This window comes from Geotrypetes seraphini, chromosome 5 (genome assembly GCF_902459505.1).
Source record: "Geotrypetes seraphini chromosome 5, aGeoSer1.1, whole genome shotgun sequence".
Lineage (NCBI taxonomy): Eukaryota > Metazoa > Chordata > Amphibia > Gymnophiona > Dermophiidae > Geotrypetes > Geotrypetes seraphini.
Window position 1 is genome coordinate 7,894,108 of NC_047088.1, and position 21,771 is coordinate 7,915,878.

The following is a 21,771-nucleotide window of genomic DNA, read 5'->3' on the forward strand; positions in this document are numbered from 1 at the left end:
GCTAATCTTAGCAGAGCGACATGGATAGTTAATTACATAGGAACTGAATATTGCACTTTTCTGGTTAACTTTGATGCACAAGTCCCAGATCTCTTATTTTTAATCCAAAATCATATCAGTCTGGACATTCAGTTATCTACCGAAATGTTATCCATTTTCCCTACTTGAGTTTTCAAAGCTAATACATTATCTGAGGTTAACTAGAAAAAGCATTTTGAATATTAAGCCCCAGGGTTTTCAGCTGATGATCAAGGATCCCTGTGTAGCATACGAAGCAGACATTTAATTGCAGTGCAAGTTCCTGGCAGAAATCCAACAGTAGCAGCAACATTCCAGAGTGAGCAGTGGCTTCCCCCATCTCTGTCTCAATAGCAGACTATGGACTTTTCCTCCAGGAACTTGTCCAAACCTTTTTTAAACTCAGCAACATTAATCATCATTCCAGAGCTTAACTATTGTTGAGTGAAAAAATATTTCCTCTTAAGCATTTCCATGTATTTTCATCGAGCAGCCTCGAGTCTTTGGAATTTTTGAGGAGTAAAAATTTGCTTCACTTTCACCTGTTCTACACCACTCAGATTTTGTAGACCTCAGTCATATATCCGCTTAGCTGTCTCTTTTCCAAGCTGAAGAGCTCTAACTTGTTTAGTCTTTCCTCATACAAGAGGAATTCCACCCCCTTTGTCATCTTGGTCTCTCTTCTTAGAACATTTTCTAATTCTGCTGTACATTTATCTTTTTTGAGATAAGGCAACCGGAACTAAAAGCAATATTCAAGGTGAGGTCAAAGTAATCTTTTTTACCATCCCTTTCCTACTAATTCCTAGCATCCATTTTGCTTTTGTGGCCATCGCCGCACTTCGGGCATAAGGTTTCAGTGTATTGGCTACGGTGATACCTAGATCTTTTCCTTAAGGTAGACCATAGCATCTGATAACTATAATTTGGATTATTCTTCCCAATGTATATCACTTTGCATTTGGCCATATTAAATTGCATCTACCACTTGGACGCCCAGACTTCCAATTTCTTAAGGCCCACCTGCAATTTTTCACAATCTGCATGTGTTTTAACAACTTTGAACAGTTTAGTGTCATCTGCAAATTTAATCACCTCACTCATTGTCCCAATTTCCAGATCATTTATAAATAAGTTGAATAGCATTGGTCCCATTACAGACCCCTGTGGCACTCCACTGTTTACTCTCCTCCTTTGAGAAAAATGACCATTTAACCCTACCCTCTGTTTTCTATCTGATAATCAATTCCTAATCCACAACTGAACTTTGCCACCTATCCCACGACTCTAATTTTCTCAGGAGACTCTCATGAGGAATTTTGTTAAAAACTTTCTGAAAATCTAGATACACTGTGTCAACCGGCTCACCTTTATTCAATGTTTATTCACACTTTCAAATAAATAAAGCAAGTTGGATCCAACAGACTACCAGGACATACCTGTGAAGTAGAACAAAGGAGCTGGATTGGATCTGGGAGAAAAAATGGGTAGGGGGAGGGGGCGGAGGCTGATAGACTACTAGGGTTAATTGTGGGATGTTAGGGAGATGGGATGCAGATCCAGCAGAACTGTGTTTTGAAATTACTTCTTTCCTGTCAGTGAGTGAGCCAATCCCCACTTATGCACTGACAGGAAGGAGATCATTTTAGCAATGAGAGGCAGATTACTGCAGCTGTGGGCAGTTTTTTTTCTGACAGCCCACATTTCAGTGTTCATCAAGGTGCCAAACCTTTACAGCAAGTAAAAGCTCTGTGCTCAACCATAGTTGCTTGGTTCTGACACACGGCTTTTTGCATTGACCCCTCGGTGCATTCCACCATCATGGTACGCCATTCCAGTGGCATCCCCTGCCATCCCCCCCTGCTCACGCAATGGTCTCCCTGGGGCGCAACGAGTGGACATGTCATAAAGCTTGCAACAAGACCGATCAGCGCCTTGAATGTCAACTGCTCCCCACAAGAGCTCCCTCCGCACCATACCATAGATCCTGGCCAACCTGTGACAGAACATGCAGCAGCATTTCCCAAGTCCGTCCCGGATATCCATAATGAATATGCATGAAAGAGAATGCATACAATGGAGGCAGTTTATGCAAAACAACTTTGTGCATATTCATTATGGATATCCTGAAAGCCTGACTGGCAAGGAGATACTCCAGGACCAACTGGGGAAACACTGCTTTACAGGATCCAATTAAGATATTTTACCAGCACTGAAAGAGTTCTTTTTCCTACAGCTCATTAAAGTATGATTTGCATAATTTATTGAGAGTTTAAGTATAAAGAAGTTATTTGATCTAAGTAGTAGGACTTGTTATTTGAGGGCTCTTCCATAAAACAAATCTCTAGTGAGACATATTCTTAATTAATGAGTACCATAAAACGGTCTAAATTATCTGCAGTTCTCTTCAGGTGCAGCATATTAATGGCTGTGACCAGCTCGGGCTGGCTGCCCTCCTGGGGAAGAAGGTGAAAAGGTGGGGGAGGCGGCAGACCTCAGCATTACTGCAGAGAATTCCTATCGACAGCTCTTGTCCTGCGGCACCCATTGGCTCTGTTAAGAAAAGGTAATATGCTAAAACCAAACAACGTTCTCAGACTAGAGCAGATTCACGAATCACTGCTAAGAGGGAGGAAATTCAGAATTGATACATAGGACACAGTGCGACTTTAGCTGACCCAAGTACAGGCTAAGCAGTGAGAGGCTATAGGAGGTCTCAAGACAAAGAGGAGACAGGAGATTTCTGACCCCTTATTCGATCTCTTTCATCTCTACTCGATCTTCCCTCTCAAAACATTCTTATTCACTCCCTCATCATTCAAACATTGACTACTGTAATACCCTCTATCAAGGTATAAACCAAAAAGATTCTTCAAATCTTACAAAACATGCTTCTACGCAATGCCCACTGCCTCCCAATACTCCATTGTATTACATTCAAAATTCTGTTGCTCACCTATAAAATCAAACACCATACCCCTGCCTTTATAGACAAACTTCTAATCCCTTATGCCTCCTCTTGTACACTCCGTTCAAATTTTCAAGATCTTCTTGTCCCCTCCATCCGAGAAATCTTCTATGACACCACCAGAAATTCCATCTTCTCAGTCATGGTGCCCTCACTTTGGAACACTCTTCCCCTACATATAAAGCAAGAGTCTTCCCTCCCACTGTTCAAGACAAAACTCAAAACTTTCTTATTCAAGGATGCCTGTGTTACCTAATCCATGAACCCATCTGCTTTCCCTGAAATAATATTTACTTCAGGTTTTCAATTCCAAACACTTCTCTAGAGGTGAACTAGTCCCTTATGTCCTATCCATTCCTCTCCTTCATTTACGAGGGCTGTTCAAAAAGTATCAGACCTTAACTTTTCTTGCATAAACAAATAAAGCTAGGGAGGCGTGGTTTGGTGCACATATGTAGGTGACCCTAATGCACATGAGTGAGGAAGTGTAAGTGAGCGCCGTCTGATATTTATTTTTGACAAAATGACAGAAAAAGTTGAACAACGCTATTGCATTAAATTTTGTATAAAGATTGGCCATTCCCAAGTGGAAACGATCCGCAAGATTCAACAGGCCTTTGGGGATGAAACAATGGGCACCACGCAGATAAAGGAGTGGTACAACCGCTTCAAAGATGGACACATATCAGTGGAGAGTGAAGCACGTTCTGGTAGGCCCTCAACATCCAGAAATGAGATCGTCATTGACCAAGTGAGGACCCTGGTGATGCAGGATTGTCGAATCACCAAGTGGTACTACCAAGAGGTTCTGCATCACCTTTGTAACGCTGTGAAATCCAAACGGCTGGACTGTGGGCAGTGGGCAATTGGCAGCTCCATCACAATAACACACCTGCCCATTCTTCACATTTGATACGGAGTTCCTGGCCAAACACAATACACCTGTGATTCCTCAGACTCCCTACTCTCCCCATGTGACTTCTGGCTTTTCCCCAAGCTGAAAATGCCCCTGAAAGGGACCAGATTTCAGTCAAGAGAAGACATCATGCAAAATGCGACGGACCAGTTGCGAGCAATCTCAAAAGAGGTGTTCCAGTGCTGCTTCTGACAGTGTCAGAACCATTGGAAGAAGTGTGTGGCAGCCCAAGGGGACTACTTTGAAGGAGATTAGTATAAAATTGTTGTATCTGAATACGAGTATTTTTTTATGAATAAAGGTCTGATACTTTTTGAACAGCCCTTGTATATATATTTTTTTATCTTGATGTATTTTTTGCTACCTCTTGTACCTTCCTTCCCTGTGATGTCAGTCATAAGTCATGTTACCTCCCTCCCCCCACTACATTTTGTGATGTTTTTTTTTTTCTTTTTCTTTTTAATGTTTGCTTTTAAATTTATTTTATTGACTGTAAACCATCTAGATATATCTTGATGGACAGTATATCAAGGAAATAATAAACTTGGAGACGTGAGAAGTTGAAAGAAGCAGAAAAGACTCGCTAGAATGTGAGGGGTCTCTTCCTGGAGCTGAGGCCAGTTCATGAGTGAGGGTAGATGACTGCTGTTTGAGGAGGAGACATATTTTTTTAAAGGAGTTGACTTTGAAGACTGAGTTTCTCTCTTTTCTTCATTAGGTGCCAACAACTCGTGCTTGAGTTGTAGTGATTTGAGTTTCTCGATCTCACCAAATCTCACAACAATAGGATGGATCAAATGGGAGTGAGAAGGTTGTGCTCAGTGGCGTGAGGGGGTGAGGGGGCTGGTCCACCCTTGGCGCCATGTTGGTGGGGGTGCCAACACCCCTCCTCCTCTCCGCCCTGTCTCCTCCTTTTCCTCCCCTCCACACATGCGCTCCTTCCCTTCCCACATACCTCTGGTTGAAGAAGTTCGCGACAGTCAACAACGTACTCTTCGCGACTCTATCGGCTCTCCCACTGATGTCCCACTTCCGGGTGCCCCGAATAGGAAGTGACATCAGAGGGAGAGCCAACGAGGTTGCGAGGAGCACGTTATTGGCTGCTGTGAGCAACAACTTCAACTAGAGGTACGAGGAGGGGAAGGGAAGGGGGCAGGCGCGGCAGGCGGGATTGGGGAAGGAGCAGGGATGGAGACTAGGGCGGGGAGGAGCATCACTGCCTCAGGCGCCTCTCACCTTTGTGACGCCACTGGTTGTGCTATATGTTACAGAGAGAACTGAGTCAAACAAAATAGAAATTCTGCAGGAAAGAGATAGTAGTGTGGATAGAATACACACAGAATACTCCCTGATAGGTTTAACATCCAATATTCAATACTATTTAGACCACCACAGATCTGTCGTCTTATTCTCCTTAGATATCTCGGCCGCCTTTGATACAATTGACCACGAACTACTTCTACATCGACTTGAAGAAAAAGGAATAACCGGGAATGTCTTAAATTGGTTCAAATCCTATTTCAACAACCGAACTTCATCCGTTAGATTTAACAATGAAGAATCTTCTATTTTTACCTCAACTTTTGGAATCCCTCAAGGATCCATTCTGTCTCCCCTATTATTTAACATTTTTTTATCACCACTCCTAGAAATTTGTCAGGCAACAGGTTTCATCCCTTTTTCATACGCGGATGATATCCAATTGATTCACCCTGTAGATCCCGAAAGCGACACTGACATCTTCTCTATTAATCAAAAATTAGAGTTAATACATAACTGGTTGAACTCAAACAAACTAGCTCTGAATATTAACAAAACAAAATCCATTCTATTTAAATGGAAAAAAGATATTTCACTCATAAAACCTTTTCTTATTAATAATATACCTATCAGCACGGAACCTACGGTTAAAATTCTTGGAGTGCTATTCGATAATAACTTATCCTATCATGAACATATTTCTTCCATTGTTAAACATTGTTTCTACAAACTTCGACAGATAAGATCAATCTCCAAATTTCTCTATCCTTCATCTTTAAAAATTTTAATCCATTCATTCATCATAACTAAAATAGACTACTGTAACGCCCTTTTACTAAATATCAGCCAAAAAGAAAAAAGAAGACTGCAAATCATTCAGAACACGGCCATAAAGTTAATCTACAATGCAAAAAAATTCGATCACGTCACCCCATTATTAATTGACGCGCATTGGTTACCAGTTAACCATAGGATCCTCTACAAGCTGATGTTCCTAATTTTTAAAACCCTCACATTCAGCGAACCACAATTTATTTTAAAATCACTTATCCCATACACACCCCAAAGATCTTTGCGCTCATCTAATCAAAACTTATTAACTGTGCCATCATTAAAAGTCATCGGAACAAGAAGAGCTGAAATGTTTACTGTCGCAGGGCCACAATGGTGGAACTCTCTTCCCCATTACATCAGAATTGAAAGTGATATCCTAACATTTAAAAAGCTTTTAAAATCTTATTTATTTAAGGACGCCTTCGATTTATAACACTGCACAACAAAGTTTTTGCTTCCTGAACACTGCTGGGTGTTTCTTATAGAATTTTGGGTGCTGATCATGAATATTACATCAAAAATTACCCATCACGTACCATTTCAGAGAAATCTTCAATTTTGTCGTGATTTTTTCTTATATTTGGATGCAAACAATTTTTTCTCCCATAAGTGTCTTATCAACAACGGTTTGTGCCGCCTGGGTATGTCCATGCATAAAATCTAGCCAGGTTGGAAGCTGTTTTATGGAAGATGACATCCTGGGCATGTCTGGGCAGGTCTGAACGAGCTTGCGCTGTCTCACCATGCTATAATGGTGGCTTCCATACACCGATCCTGCTCATTTGGTTAATATAGATAGTCCGTGTGTGTATATAGTATCAGTATAGTAAAGTATAGTAGTATAGTAGCTGTAGCAATATAACAGTAAGTAAGCTTGATGCTATAGACGTTTTGGTGTCGGGCAATATGTCTCGTCGGTGTCGTAACAGCCGCGACACATTCTGCTATATCTGTGGGGAATATACACTTACGCCTCAGAGACGTTCGATGACTGCCCTTGTAAAGAAAGCCTATCATCTGTATTTTGGCTGCAAAATAGGTGATCTAGACAAGCAATGGGCGCCTCACATTTGCTGTGCGACATGTGCTGTTAGTCTGAGAGCCTGGCTCAGAGGTACTCGAAAGACGATGCCATTTGCTGTTCCGATGATATGGCGAGAACAGAAAGACCATGTGACGGACTGTTATTTCTGTTTGACTAATGTGTCTGGTTTCTCTGCCAAAAACAAGAAGTCAATTGAATATCCTAATCTGCCTTCAGCAATGAGACCCATGCCACATGATGACAGTCTTCCAGTTCCGAAACCACCAGAGGATTGGACCTTAGACGAACCAGATGAAGAAACTGCAGTGCAGGGTTCTAACAGTGACATTGACCCGGATTTTGAACCATCCTCATCAGGCGATCCACATCTGATAACACAGTCCGAATTGAACGATTTGGTCAGAGATTTGGGTCTGTCAAAAGCAAAAGCTGAGCTGCTAGGTTCGAGACTGCAGGAATGGTGTTTGCTATCACCAGGTACGAAAATTTCTGTGTTTCGAGACCGGCATCATGATATAACCAAATTTTTTGCACAAGTCGACAGTCTCTGTTTCTGTTGTGACATTGAAGGATTGTTCTCGGTCTTTGGTTGTGATCACAACCCGGAAGAGTGGCGTCTTTTCATTGATTCGTCAATGTTAAGCCTGAAAGCTGTTCTGTTGCACAATGGCAACGTTTATCCTTCAGTACCTGTTGGCTATGCAGCACATATGAAAGAAACATATGAGAATATGGAAATGTTACTAAAGTATGTCCAGTATACCAGGTATAACTGGAATATCTGTGGAGACCTCAAAGTCGTTGCTCTGTTACTAGGACTGCAGCTTGGCTATACAAAGTACTGCTGTTTCATCTGCGAATGGGACAGCCGAGACAGAGAGTCGCACTATTCTAGAAAGAACTGGCCACTCCGTAAAAAGTTAGTTCCAGGACAGAAAAATGTAGCACATGAATCGCTTGTTGACCCGACAAAGATATTTTTGCCTCCTCTTCACATTAAACTGGGACTCATGAAGAATTTTGTGAAAGCAATGAACAAGGAAGGGGAAGGTTTTCGTTATTTAAGACAGATGTTCCCAAGAATAACTGATGCCAAGATCAAAGAGGGTATTTTTGTTGGCCCCCAGATCAGACATGTTATGAGTGACAAGCGATTTGAAGATCTGTTAGTTGGGCCGGAAAAAATTGGCTGGAAAGCCTTGAAAGACGTTGTTGACAATTTTCTGGGCAATTACAGAGCCCCAAACTACATTCAGCTGGTAGACAAACTTCTCAAAGCATACAAGAGAATGAAGTGCAATATGTCACTCAAGATTCATTTCCTCCATTCACACTTGGACTTCTTCCCCGCAAATCTCGGTGCTGTGAGTGACGAGCACGGTGAAAGGTTTCATCAAGACATAGCTACGATGGAGAAACGATACCAGGGCAATTGGAATCCGTCAATGCTTGCCGACTATTGTTGGATGCTACAACGTGATGCACCAGACACTGAATATAAAAGAAACTCGGGAGCAAAACACTTTTAATTCTGTTTCATTTAGTCGCTTGTGCGAAACGTAAACTTGACTATATATTTTATTGTCAGTAAACATAAAAATGTCTATTTCTCATAGTTCTTACGTGATGCAGTAAAACCAAAACCATATTTGAGCATACCAAGTTGGTACCTGTCATAATCACCAAAAACTTTTCAGGAATCAAGACTTAACCAAAAAATTGTTGTGCAGTGTAATTTAACTAAAGGACGCCTTTAATCAATTTTTATGCAAGAAATACTTCAAAAATTTTACCCTACCTTTCGTTCTTTCCTGGTTTTTTGTTTTTTTCTTCTCCCACATTGTAACTTTACCCTCCTTCCCTATCTTTCATGTGAGTCTTAATTGATTTTATTGTAATTAGGTTAAAGTTTCTATATTATATTATTATGTACATCGCCTAGAATTTCGAAATAGGCGATTAATCAAATGTGAAATAAAACTTGAAACTTGATAGAAAAGCCATGTGTACAAGGAAAGAGTATAGTGGTAGGGCTGTACTACCGTCATCCAGGCCAGACCAAAAAGACAGATGCAGAAATGTTAACAGAAATTAGAAAAACACAGAAGATCTTACCAGAAAGTGATGAATTTCTTACATATCGTGTGGAGAAAAAAGGCCTCAAACTGCATCTTCAGTCATGCGTCTATGATACTTAATGTGTGTTCATCAGCCATAAAAAAGCCCAAACAAACCAGTGTTGCAATATTCCTGGCATCCACTACCCTCTCCATGAAGAATGTTAGGAAGTTCTTTTTCACGGAAAGGGTGGTGGATGCCTGGAATGTTCTCCCGAGGGAGGTGGTGGAGATGAAAATGGCGACAGAATTCAAAACAGCTTGGGATGAACACAGAGAATGAATGGGGTAAAATGAACTAAGGTCGGTACTGGGCAGACTTGTAGTCTGTGTCCTATATATGACTAGGGAGGGCTTCAATGGAAAGTCCATAGGAACAAGAGGATGGGGCTAGGCAGACTTTTATGGTCCGTATCCTGCAAATGACAAGACGGTTCGGCTTTGACAGCAACTCCAGTAGCTGGAAACTAAGGACCTAACGATTTCTACAGTCTACAGCCCAGAAATACCAAAGAAAAAAAATCACGAATTTATAATGTGGACAACTGTTGGACAGATTGGATGGATTGTCACTTACTATGTTAGTAATATTCACTAATTTTAAAGGATCAAAATAAGACACTAAAGCACGAAACAAATAGCTGCAAGCACAAACCTGAGCAACTTTTTAAATTTACCCATCTGACCCTGCGCCCTTTCTTTAGAGCAGCGGTCCCCAAATTGTGAGCCACGGCTCCCCAGGGAGCTGTGACTGACATACAGGGGAGCCGCAGATTATTCTTATATTACATAGTAACATAGTAGATGACGGCAGATAAAGACCCGAATGGTCCATCTAGTCTGCCCAACCTGATTCAATCTATAAATTTGTTGGGGTTTTTCTTATTTATTTCTGGGCAAGAATCCAAAGTTCTGCTCAGTACTGTTCTTAGTTTCCAACTACTGAAGTCTCCGTCAAAGCTTACTCCAGTCCATCTACACCAGGGGTGTCCAACCTGCGGCCCAGTGAAGTATTTTGTGCGGCTCCGGTCGAGGGCGATGCAGTGTTTTCCTTTGCTGCCCCTGGGTGTTTACTGCCTTTCCGGCTCCCTTTTCTGTCTTGCTGCAGCGTTTGCACATTTGTGCGGCCCCAGAAACTTTTTTTTCGGCCAATGCGGCCCAGGGAAGCCAAAAGGTTGGACACCCCTGATCTACACCCTCCCAGCCACTGAAGCCCTCCCCAGCCCATCCTCCACCAAAGGGCCATATACAGACACAGACTGTGCAAGTCTGCCCAGTACTGGCCTTAGTTCTTCAATATTTACAACCTTAAGAAATTAAAAAGTATATAGAAATAAAAATTCTACAACTGAATCTTCAGGTTATTCCTTAGTTACTGTTTTGATGCTTATGGCCGGTAAAACAGTTTGTTTTCTGTTATCATGTGAATGTAATCACCGTGGGGAAGACACTGCACACTTATGACTACTGAGAATGCCAAGTGGCTTTGCACATGGCTAGTGACTTCTATTTGAATAAGTAATCAGCGGATTGTTGGAGCAAACTCAGTTGTTATACTCGTATTTATCAAACTTTACTAGTAAAATAATAATACTAATGTACGTATTTTACTCATATATTATCGTTGAGTAAGCGTCTTTTTGTGTAAGTGTCAAGTTATGATCAACATAATTTTTAAAATTTGTTGTTTCAGAACCCTAAAAATGGACACATTTTTATTGAATTTTAATAAGCATATGATAGCACAGAATGAAGAGTATGCACCACGAACGAGAAGCGGGTGTGTAAAAAAGAGAAAATATCGTAAATATGACGATAGTTATTTGGACTTTGGCTTCACATCAACAAATGTTAGGGGAGAAGAAAGACCACAATGTGGAGTATGTTTGAAAATGTTGGCGCCAGACTATATGCTTCCAAGTCAACTGAAGCGTCATTTAGAAACTAATCATTCGCACTCAATTAATAAAACTCGCAACTTCTTTACCAGAAAATTTAAAGAATTAAAAGGACAGCGAGGTAAATGTTCTCGGCATTTGTCAATTCCAAACAATGTTGCATATAGAGTTGTGAAGTGCAGAACAACGGATTCTACCTGCTGCTACAGATATGGTGAACATTATGATCGGCAAATCTGCAGGGAAAGTACTTTCAAATATACTTTTATCTAATAATAGTATCTGTCAGAGAATTCAACATATGTCAGAAGACCTCAATGACCAACTGATTGAAAAACGAAAAGAAAGGGAATTTGGCTTGCAAATGGATGAGACCACGGATAATAATAAAGATGAACATTTGATTTGTTATGTACGTTTTGTAGATGGAAATACCATTGTGGAAGAACTTTTTTGTACAAAAATAACTGCAACTGCAAAGGGTCAGGACTTGTTTGAGATCCTAAATATATTTATGACTGAAAATAATTTAGAGTGGACAGTTTTTGATGAAACTGGCATACTTGTGTGATATTTTTGAAAAGTTAAATGCGCTTAATCTCTCCTTGCACGGAGGTAATATGCGCATTTTGAAACTGATCGAGAAGATTTCAGCTTTCAAAAAAAAAAAAAATGACAATTATGGTGGAGAAAAATGCATGAAGACAGTGGCAAAGATTGTTTTCCCCTTTTGCAGCAGTTCATGATCTCCAATGAAGTTGTTTTGTCTGACAATATAAAATCAGTTTTTGAAGATCACCTATCACAAAGTATCAAATGGTTTGAAAAATATTTTCAAGAAGATGATCTCATGAAATTTACCTGGATTTAAGATCCCTTCAGAGCCAAACCTCCAGCTGACTTTACTTCTGAAGAAGAAAATCTCATTGAGCTGTCTTGCAACAATACGCTCAAGACATGATTTAGCAGCATGGATATTACTGAATTTTGATGTTCAGTAAGAGATGAATTTCCGCTGTCAAGCTGGGTACATTTATGCGAGGTTGGGTTTTCAGCGCTCGCTGTGATAAAAAGCAAATACCAAGCGAAAATCAATGTGGAACAAGAAATGAGATTGGTCGTATCAAATATGGTTCCGAAGTTTGAGAAGATTTGTAATGAACAGCAAGCTCATCCAAGCTTATTCCAATTTCTATTAAAGGCATTCCATTGCAGATATCCCAAAACATTAAGATCTTAGGAATAATATTTGACAATAAATTATCATACCATGACCATATAAGCCAAGTGGTTAAATCTACTTTTTTTAGACTGTGCCAAATTCGTTCCGTCGCCAAGTTTTTATGTGCAAAATCCCTGAATATTCTAATACATTCTCTAGTCATCTCCAAAATTGATTATTGTAATGCCTTATTTAAAGGCTTGCCGCAAAAAGAAATCAGACGTCTTCAAATTATTCAGAACGCCTCTATTAAATTAATTCACAAAGCAAAAAAATTTGACCACGTCTCACCATTATTCAAGGAGGCACACTGGCTTCCCGTTGCACATCGCATTTTATTTAAAATATGTTTGCTCACTTTTAACTCATTAATATTTCAAACCCCCGCCTTTATTTTTAGAGTTTTAATTCCTTATACTACTTCCAGAACACTGAGATCTCAGGATCAACATTTATTGGCCATTCCCTCATTGAGAGTCATCAATACGAGACGTCTTACTATTTTTTCAGTGACTGCTCCCCAGTCTTGGAATGATCTCCCACTTTATATAAGAGAAGAAAAGAACTTAGACAAATTTAAGACTAAGTTTAAAAGTTTCCTTTTTAATGATGCTTTTAGTGAATAAATGATCCTTTAATACATTTTTATCTTATATTTCTTTTTTTCATGTTTGTCTTCCCTCCTAATGTTTTTACCTTCATATATTAAACTTAATATAGATTGTAACCTTTAAATAATCTTCCTAATGTTTCCATATTGTATTTATGAATTTTTTTTTAAATTTTATTTTATTTTTTTGAAATATTGTATGTCTATGTAATAATTTACCTATGTTTTTAGATATTTGTAACCATTTTGTATATCGCCTAGAATGTAGATTAGACGATTAATCAAACTATATAATAAACTTGGAAACTTGGATAAACTTGGAAACTTCTATCAATATTTTTTGTGATTATTTTTTTTATATTTGTTGATAACCTTTATTTGTTGTTTTAATTTTTTTAATTAATAATCGTCTCAACTATCGGGTATGTATTAGATTACAGAACTATCGTTTGACCTGGAGAGCTGTGGAAAAAGTTTGAAACATTAAGTGAACCGTGAACAGAAAAAAGTTTGGGAACCATTGCGTTAGAGGAAGGGCTGTGGCTCATTGGATGAGCTGCTGCCTCTGCACCCAGAGGTTGTGAGATCAAATCCTAGTGCTGTTCCATGTGAACCTGGGTAAGTCATTTAATCCTCCAGCCTCCACTGCTTTGAATGCCAAAACCACAAAAAGGCAGTATACAAGTCCCCATTCATGCTCCTTCCTCCTCTAGCTTCAGGAGCTGAACCACCTATACTAATTCCACACCTCAGAGGAAATCAATGTACTGTGCTCCTATACACCCTTTCTGCTCCAGGAAATGAATCCCTTGTATGCTTAAAGCCTTTTGCTGCCAACAGAATTTTGGTGTTCTACGTGAGGGCCTAGTTCATCTAATGGAAGCACCAGAACTGGGCTATCCATAACTATCTCATACATGTTCTTTGTGGTATTGTAAGAACCTGGTTGGTTGGGTTGAGAACCTCTGCCTTAGACTGAAAGGCAGAAGGAGATGCCTGCATCTGTCCAGAAATGAGCAAGAGATTTGCCTTCCATATTCTATTTTCTCTGTGGACAGCAATTACATAGAAACACGATGGCAGAGAAAGGCCAAATGGCTCATCCAGTCTGCCCATCTGCAGTAACCATGATCTCTTCCTCTTCCTATTGGCTAAGACTCTTAACACTTGCATTGTGATGCCATAGAACTTTCTGATTATAGAAACAGAAACATGGTAGCAGATAAAGGGCAAATGGCCCATCCAGTTTGCCCATCCACAGTAACCATTATCTCTTCCACTCTCTAAGAGATCCCACGTGCCTATCCCAGACTTTCTTGAATTCAGACGCAGTCTCTGTCTCCACCACCTCTTCTGGGAGACTGTTCCACGCATCTACCACCCTTTCTGCTGGTGAGAGGTACACAAATAGAAGCCCCGATTATCAGCATCATTGCAAAGATGCTTCACACATGTCTGTTAGAGTCGCTTTTTTCAAGAAATACACATCTGGAAGGGGGTGTGAATTGAGTAATTCCCCCTCTAAGGATGCATTGACCAGTGAGTTCCCCCAGGGAAGCACTGTGGTGACAGGCTACCACCTCATCAAGATGTGGCTCAGCCTAAGCAATAACATCTTGTTATACTTCTCCCTCCGTATTCGCTGTGACAGGGGATTAACAGAACCGCAAATATAGAAAACCCGCAAATAACTTTTTCATATGTTATTCGCTGTTTTCTATTAAAAGCCATCGTGGATATGGTGAAACTGTGAATAACATGGTGGGAGGCCTGGCCTGTTCCTGAAGGATGGGCAAAAGACGGTGAAGAAAGTGCTGGGAATCAGTGATTTTCTCTAGGCAAGGTGATGTAATTTGGGGGAAGGAGCCAGCAAGCTAAAAACTGTGAATAATCAAAACCGTGAATATTGAAACTGCGACTACCATCAACTCAGAGGCACAGAGATGGGCCAATAGGGACTGTACAGGGTTCACCAGTGTTCCCTCTTTCACCTATGTTTCAGCCACTGGGGGATACTGTTTCAGCCAGCCGCTGGGAAGAAGGGTGAGCAAGCAGCGGATCCTGCGGGGTTGGACTCCGGATAGGTGCATAAGCTGCTATGGGGTTACCAGATATCCAGCTCCCTCAGACAAAACTAGTAAAGTACAAAAGCCGCCCAGAATCACATCAGAATCCTCAGGCCAACTCTGTGGGACTCCAGGGATCCTGTCTGTTCCTTGCTATTGAAAGTGTGATCCTGAAACAGCATCCCCTACTTGCAGCCCATCCTGAGCCTTTAACAAGTCTTACAGGACACTGTCACTCTTCTCAAGTTCTATGTAGAAGAAAGTGTTGCAGATGGAGTGGGGCTGGGGTGCCACCTCTTTTCACTTGGTGCCTCCTGGCAGATATCCATATGGCCTAGTAGGAAATTTGGCCCCAAGTTCTGAGAACGTTCCCCATGTTTTTCTGTTTGCAGTGGAGTTTCTGGAGGAATTTATACTGCCCGTGTATAAACAGGATAAGAACATCATTTAACTGTCCTCATACTTCCCAGCCCTGGGGCTGCAGGGCTGTGTATACATCCCACTGTGAAAATAAATAGCCTCTCAGCATTGAGTGTCTGGCCAGGACCACAGATCCATTCAGCTGGGAGATTCAGCTTCCCAGCTGCACACAGCAGGCCTGCACAAGGGATGTCTCTTAACCTATAGTAATACCACTTACAAGTCAAGGGCAGCATGTAGCAAGGCAGATTTCGTACAGCATTATCAGGAGTTGAAGCTCAGTTGGTTCAGTAGAAAGCTCTTGCCCAGCTGACCTTCCACTAATGACCAGACTACAACATGTGACATGTAGGTAGCATATAAAAACTTGAATCCAGTAAGTAAATACATGTGACGTCCTGATGTGTTTGCAAGTCCATTTAATATAGCGGAATATCTCCAAATAAAGAGGGAGTTTAGGGCTTCGCAGGGACCATGTGTAACCCAGTATCAGTTCTTTAGGATGTGTAGAAGATACGACACAGCTGCCAGTTTTGAATATATATGATTATGATTAGCCACACAAGTTATCCCCCTCCAAGCCCAGTCTGAGGTGACCTAGGTTCCCTGCAAAAACAGGGGAAAGTCATTAACAGGCACTATAACACTTGTGCCCACTAGCTTTTGTGCGACCAAAAGCAACATAGAAACATGACGGCAGATAAGGGCAAAAAGGCCCATCTAGTCAGCTCATCCACAGTAACCATTATCTATTTCTCTCTCCGAGATATCCCATGTGCCTATCCCAGGCTTTCTTGAATTCACACACAATCTCTGTCTCTACCACCTCTTCTGGTAGACTGTTCCACGCATCTACCACCCTTTCGATAAAAAAAATATTTCCTCAGATTACTCCAGAGCCTATCACCTCTTAACTTCATCCTATGCCTTCTCATTGCAGAGTTTCCTTTCAAATGAAAGAGACTCGACTCATCCACATTTATATTACGTAGGTATTTAAACATCTCTATCATATCTCCCCTTTCCCGCCTTTCCTCCAAAGTATACAGATTGAGATCTTTAAGTCTTTTCCCATACGCCTTATCATGAAGACCACACACCATTTTAGTAGCCTTCCACTGGACCGACTCCATCCTATTCATATTTTTATGAAGGTGTGGTCTCCAGAATTGTACACAATATTCTAAATGAAGTCTCACCAGAGTCTTATACACGGGCAATTGTACCTGTTGGAAGATGATATATGTACTTAAGATATCTAAACTTTACAATGCATTTACACAGCAATTTCAAGAAAACCTGAGCTCCCACATGGGTCCCTCTTGAATGAAGCAGAAGAAATTCCTTCCTCTTTTGACTCTAGCGTAATTTCCAGAAAAATTTTAAGTTTAACAATAAGAAACAAGACATTTCTATATTTGAAGAAAAGTTGCACATAAGAATTGCCGCTGCTGGGTCAGACCGGTGGTCCATCATGCCCAGCAGTCCGCTCATGTGGTGACCCTTAGGTCAAAAACCAGTGCCCTAACTGAGACTAGCCTTACCTGTGTATGTTCTGGTTCAGCAGGAACTTATCCAACCTTCTCTTGAAACCCTGGAGGGTTTTGTCCCCTATAACAGCCTCTGGAAGAGTATTTCAGTTTTCCACCACTCTGGGTGCAGAAGAACTTCCTTACGTTTGTATGGAATCTATCCCCTTTTAACTTTAGAGAGTGCCCTCTCGTTCTCTCTACTTTAGAGAGGGTGAACAACCTGTCCTTATCTACTAAGTCTATTTCATTATCTTGAATGTTTCGATCATGTTCCCTCTCAGTCTCCTTTTTTCAAGGGAGAAGAGGCCCAATTTCTCTAATCTCTCACTGTACGGCAACTCCTCCAGCCCTTAACCATTTTAGTCGCTCTTCTCTGGACCCTCTCTCTGAATTTAAAGCAAAAGCGACTCTCAAAGTTGATGGTGTAGCCATATCTGAGTCAGATGTCTCTGAAATATTCAAATTAAATGGAGTGGGAAAGGGAAGGAGCATCCACTGCCCCTCTCAGCTTTGAGTGGTAGATTTTCAGAGGACAGATGTATACTTGAATCATATTATACCATCAGTTCTCTAGGTGACCTCAAGGGATCCTAGGAAAGTTGCAATTTCATACACTAGACTTGACTTTCCAGATGTTCAAGTCTAACATTCATTTTCAGCTTTCCTAATTCAGACTTAATTTTGCCCACTTCTACCTTCAGAAAATCGATTTTGTGGTTGAGTCTGATGTGAACTAATCTGAGGGCAAAGCAGTGGTGTAACCCAATGTTTCTCAACTCGGTCCTGGAGTAGCCCCTTGCCAGTCAGGTTTTCAGGATATCTACCATGAATATGCATAAACTTGATTTCCATGCATTGCCTCCATTATATGCAAATTTCTTTCATGCATATTCATCGGGATATCCTGAAAACTTGACTGGCAAGGGGGTACTTCAGGACTATGTTGAGAATAATAATAACAATAATAATAACTTTATTTTTTGTATACCGCAATACCAGAAGCAATTCAGAGCGGTTTATAGAGGAAGAGACTGTACACAGACAGCGAATATTGTACATAGACAGAGAATGTTGTCAATTACATTGGTAGAGTAGTCGGATATGCAATAACTATATCAGAGAATATCAAGGCAGGGAGGAGTCAGAGAAATTTGTCAAAGAAGTAGGTTTTGATTGATTTCCTGAAGGCTTGGTAGGAGGGTGTGGTAGGAATGAGGGTGGATAGACATTTGTTCCATTTGACAGTTTGGAATGACAGTGTTCTATCAAGGAATCTTTTGTAGATACAGGGAGGGGAAAACAAACAGGTAGGTATTACGTGTGCGGGAGGTGCCTGGAAATACAAATGGTGCGACAGGTAGATCGGGGATGAACCTGTTATGGTTTTGAAGCAAAGGCAAAGAAACTTGAAGATGACCCTTGCCTCCATTGCCAGTGAAGTTTTCTGTAGAACGGGCTTACATGGTCCAATTTTTTGAGACCATAAATGAGGAGGACAGCAGTATTCTGTATGATTCTCAGACGTTTGATGGTTTTCTTAAAGGATCCCAAGTATATGATATTACAGTACTCTAAGGTACTTAAGATTAGTGACTGAACCAGCAATCGAAAGGAGAGGAAGTCAAAATAGTGTTTGATAGTGCGGAGTTTCCAGAGAGTGCAAAAGCATTTTTTAATCTGGGCATTGGTGTGCTCTTCAAATGTCAGGCATCGGTCCAGGATGACTCCTAGGATTTTGATGGTAGGATTGATTGGGTAGGTTAGCCCGTTTAATTTCAGAGAGGTATTCGTTAACTTGTGATTGGGACTTGCCAGGAAAAGCTTAGTTTTTTCTGGGTTTAGTTTTAGTTTGAATTGAGTGGTCCATTGCTCTACCTTGGTGAGAACAGAAGTGAGTTGTTCAGCCTCTTGTGTCAATGAGGTTATGGGGATTATGATTGTAATGTCATCTGCATAGATGTATGATTTCAGATTTAGATTGGATAGCATGTGTCCCAATGATGCCATGTAGACGTTGAACAGAGAAGAAGAGAGAGGTAACCCCTTTGGGACTCCGCAGGGGTTGCTCCAGGATTGGGAATAGGTTCCATCTCTGTGGACTTGGTAAGTGCAGTTTTTTAAGAAGCCTGTGAACCAGGTTAGTACCTATCCCGCGATGCCAATAGAATTGAGGCATCTGATCAGAATGTCATTGTCGACAAGGACAAAGGCACTGCTTAGGTCAAATTGAAGTACCAGTGCGCTTTTTCCCAGAGAGAATAAATGGAAGAGGTGATAATGCCGTTGTACAGATCCATGTTGAGAGCCCATCTGGAATACTGTGTATAATTCTGGAGGCCGCATTATCAAAAAGATGTGCGGAGAGTTGAGTCGGTTCAGCGAATGGCCCCAGGATGGTCTCAGGTCTCAAGGATCTTCCGTATGAGGAACGACTGGGTAAGTTGCAGCTGTACTCACTCGAGGAACTCAGAGAGAGGGGAGACATGATCGAGACATTCAAATATGTCACAGGCCGTATCGAGGTGGAAGAGGATCTCTTTATCCTTAATGGACCCATGGCAACAAGAGGGCATCCATTGAAAATCAGGGGTGGGAAATTTCATGACGACACCAGAAAATATTTCTTCACCGAAAGGGTGGTTGATCGCTGGAATAATCTTCCACAACAGGTAATTGTGGCCAGCAGCGTGCCAGATTTTAAGAAAAGATGGGATTGGCATGTGGGATTTCTTCATGAAGGTAGTTAGGGGGTGGGCCATTAGTGTGGGCAGACTAGATGGGCCGGGGCCCTTTTCTGCAGTCATGTTCTATGTCTATGTCTAAGTCAACGATGCTAAGACAGTTTCCGTGCTGTGATTTTTGCGAAATCCTGATTGAGAGTCATGTAGGATGTTAAACTTCTCTAGATATTCCATAACATAGACCTTCCATTAGTTTAAGGAAGAGAGGAATATTGGCAATGGTCTGTAGTTGGCAGCCGAAGAGACCAGTTCTTTGGGGTTTTTGATGATAAGAGTCACAAGAATATGGCTGTGTTCCAAAGGGAATTAGCCAGTGGACAGGCTTTGAATGGGAAGGGGGCTGTTTTCATGATAGTTGGTGGACAATTATCTAGTAGGCAGTTGGATTTTGCATATTTAAAGTAGAGCTTGAGGAATTGGTTCCAATCTGGGTTTTTGCAATGATTCCAGATCATGTCAGTAGCTGAGCCTTCGCTTTCAGGAGCAGATAGATTGATTGAAGGGTCAGTGCTTGTAATTACAAGAGATATTTTCAGAGTGCAAATTTTTGGGCGAAGTGGTCGGCTAGGTTTGCAGCGGAGAGTGGGAGATCTGGTGTAGCCAAATCAAGTATTTTGGTTGGGCCAGATCCTTCCACGTCCCCCTACTCCAGTCCAAACATATATAAAATAGATTTTTATTTTTTTTTTACTTTGCCTTCAGCTTTAAGTTTATATACCGCCTATCAAGGTTATCTAAGTGGTTGTACAATCAGGTACTCAAGCATTTTCCCTCTCTGTCTATCTAATGTACCTTGCTTCCCCCCCCAATGCCTACCATAGACCAGAAACTCCCCTTGTCTCTGAAACCCCTCCTCAGTGTACTTCAGAGGCGGCTATGCCATGTCCTACCCTCATTGACATCATGTCCTTTTTATTTCCTGGTGGGTTGTGGCAGAGAGAAGCCTGCTGGACTGGTACAGGCAGCAAAATTAATTACTGCAGCCACCTCTTAGGTTCACTGGGGAGGAGGTTCTGAGACGGGGGCAGATACCAACCTGCTGGTAGAGAAGAAGGAGAGAGGAGAGTGTGGTGCCACCACCAGGAGACCCTGAGCCTAAATTGGATGGGCCTGTGCGTACCCTGGTCCACCAGTAGCTACAGCACTGGGGCAAAGAGCTTGACCTAACTGCTGTATGGCAGTCCATCTTGTTTCCAGAGTAAACTGCTCTGGATGTAGTACATGAAATGCAAACTTTCCAAAACAGGAGATTGATCTTGCAATCCAGTTTCCATTTCTTGTTGCCACAACTGAAAGTCCAAAATCTCTGGAGATAAGTAAGAAATCCTAGGTAACATATCCATAGTCGCCTCCAGAGCTGCAGGTATGATCTGTACTACTCGCTGAATCATTGGACTAGGTCTGATATCAACTCCTCGGCCCTGTAGTATGCCCACCACTTTGGTACTCTTTTCCTCAGGTCTGCCACTTTGAGTTGCAGCGGGAGATCTGGCACAGCTGGACTCAGTGTTGTTTCTATGACTGAGGTGTTTGCAGTAGCAGCCAGCTTCAGCTCTGCGCCATGTAGTCCTTCATTGGCTCACAAGTGTTGAGGAGTCCCTTGAAGAACATGTTGATCCATTGGATGCAGAACAGTATGAGTAGGAGTCTCCGAGGGATAGACCCAAGCTACTCCTTGAAAAGTCTCAGTGATAACATTCTCATTGTTGCCATCTTAGCTTCTCCCCCAATATACCTGTAACAGTTTAACAAGCTCTGATTGTAGTAGGCTAAGATGGTAAATATTAATCAGTGTCTGTGTATGGCCGTTTGGTGGGGGATGGGCTGGGGAGGGCTTCAGTGGCTGGGAGGGTGTAGATGGGCTGGAGTAGGTTTTAACAGAGATTTCAGCAGTTGGAACTCAAGCACAGTAGAGCTTTGGATTCTTGCCCAGAAATAGCTAAGAAGAAAAAATAAAAAAATTTAAATTGAATCAGGTTGGGCAGACTGGATGGACCATTCAGGTCTTTATCTGCTGTCATCTACTATGTTTTAACCTGGTTGGCATGAAATTCAAAAATTTCTGATTTGCCTTGATAACTCTTGAAGTTACCATAAGAACATAAGCAGTGCCTCTGCTGGGTC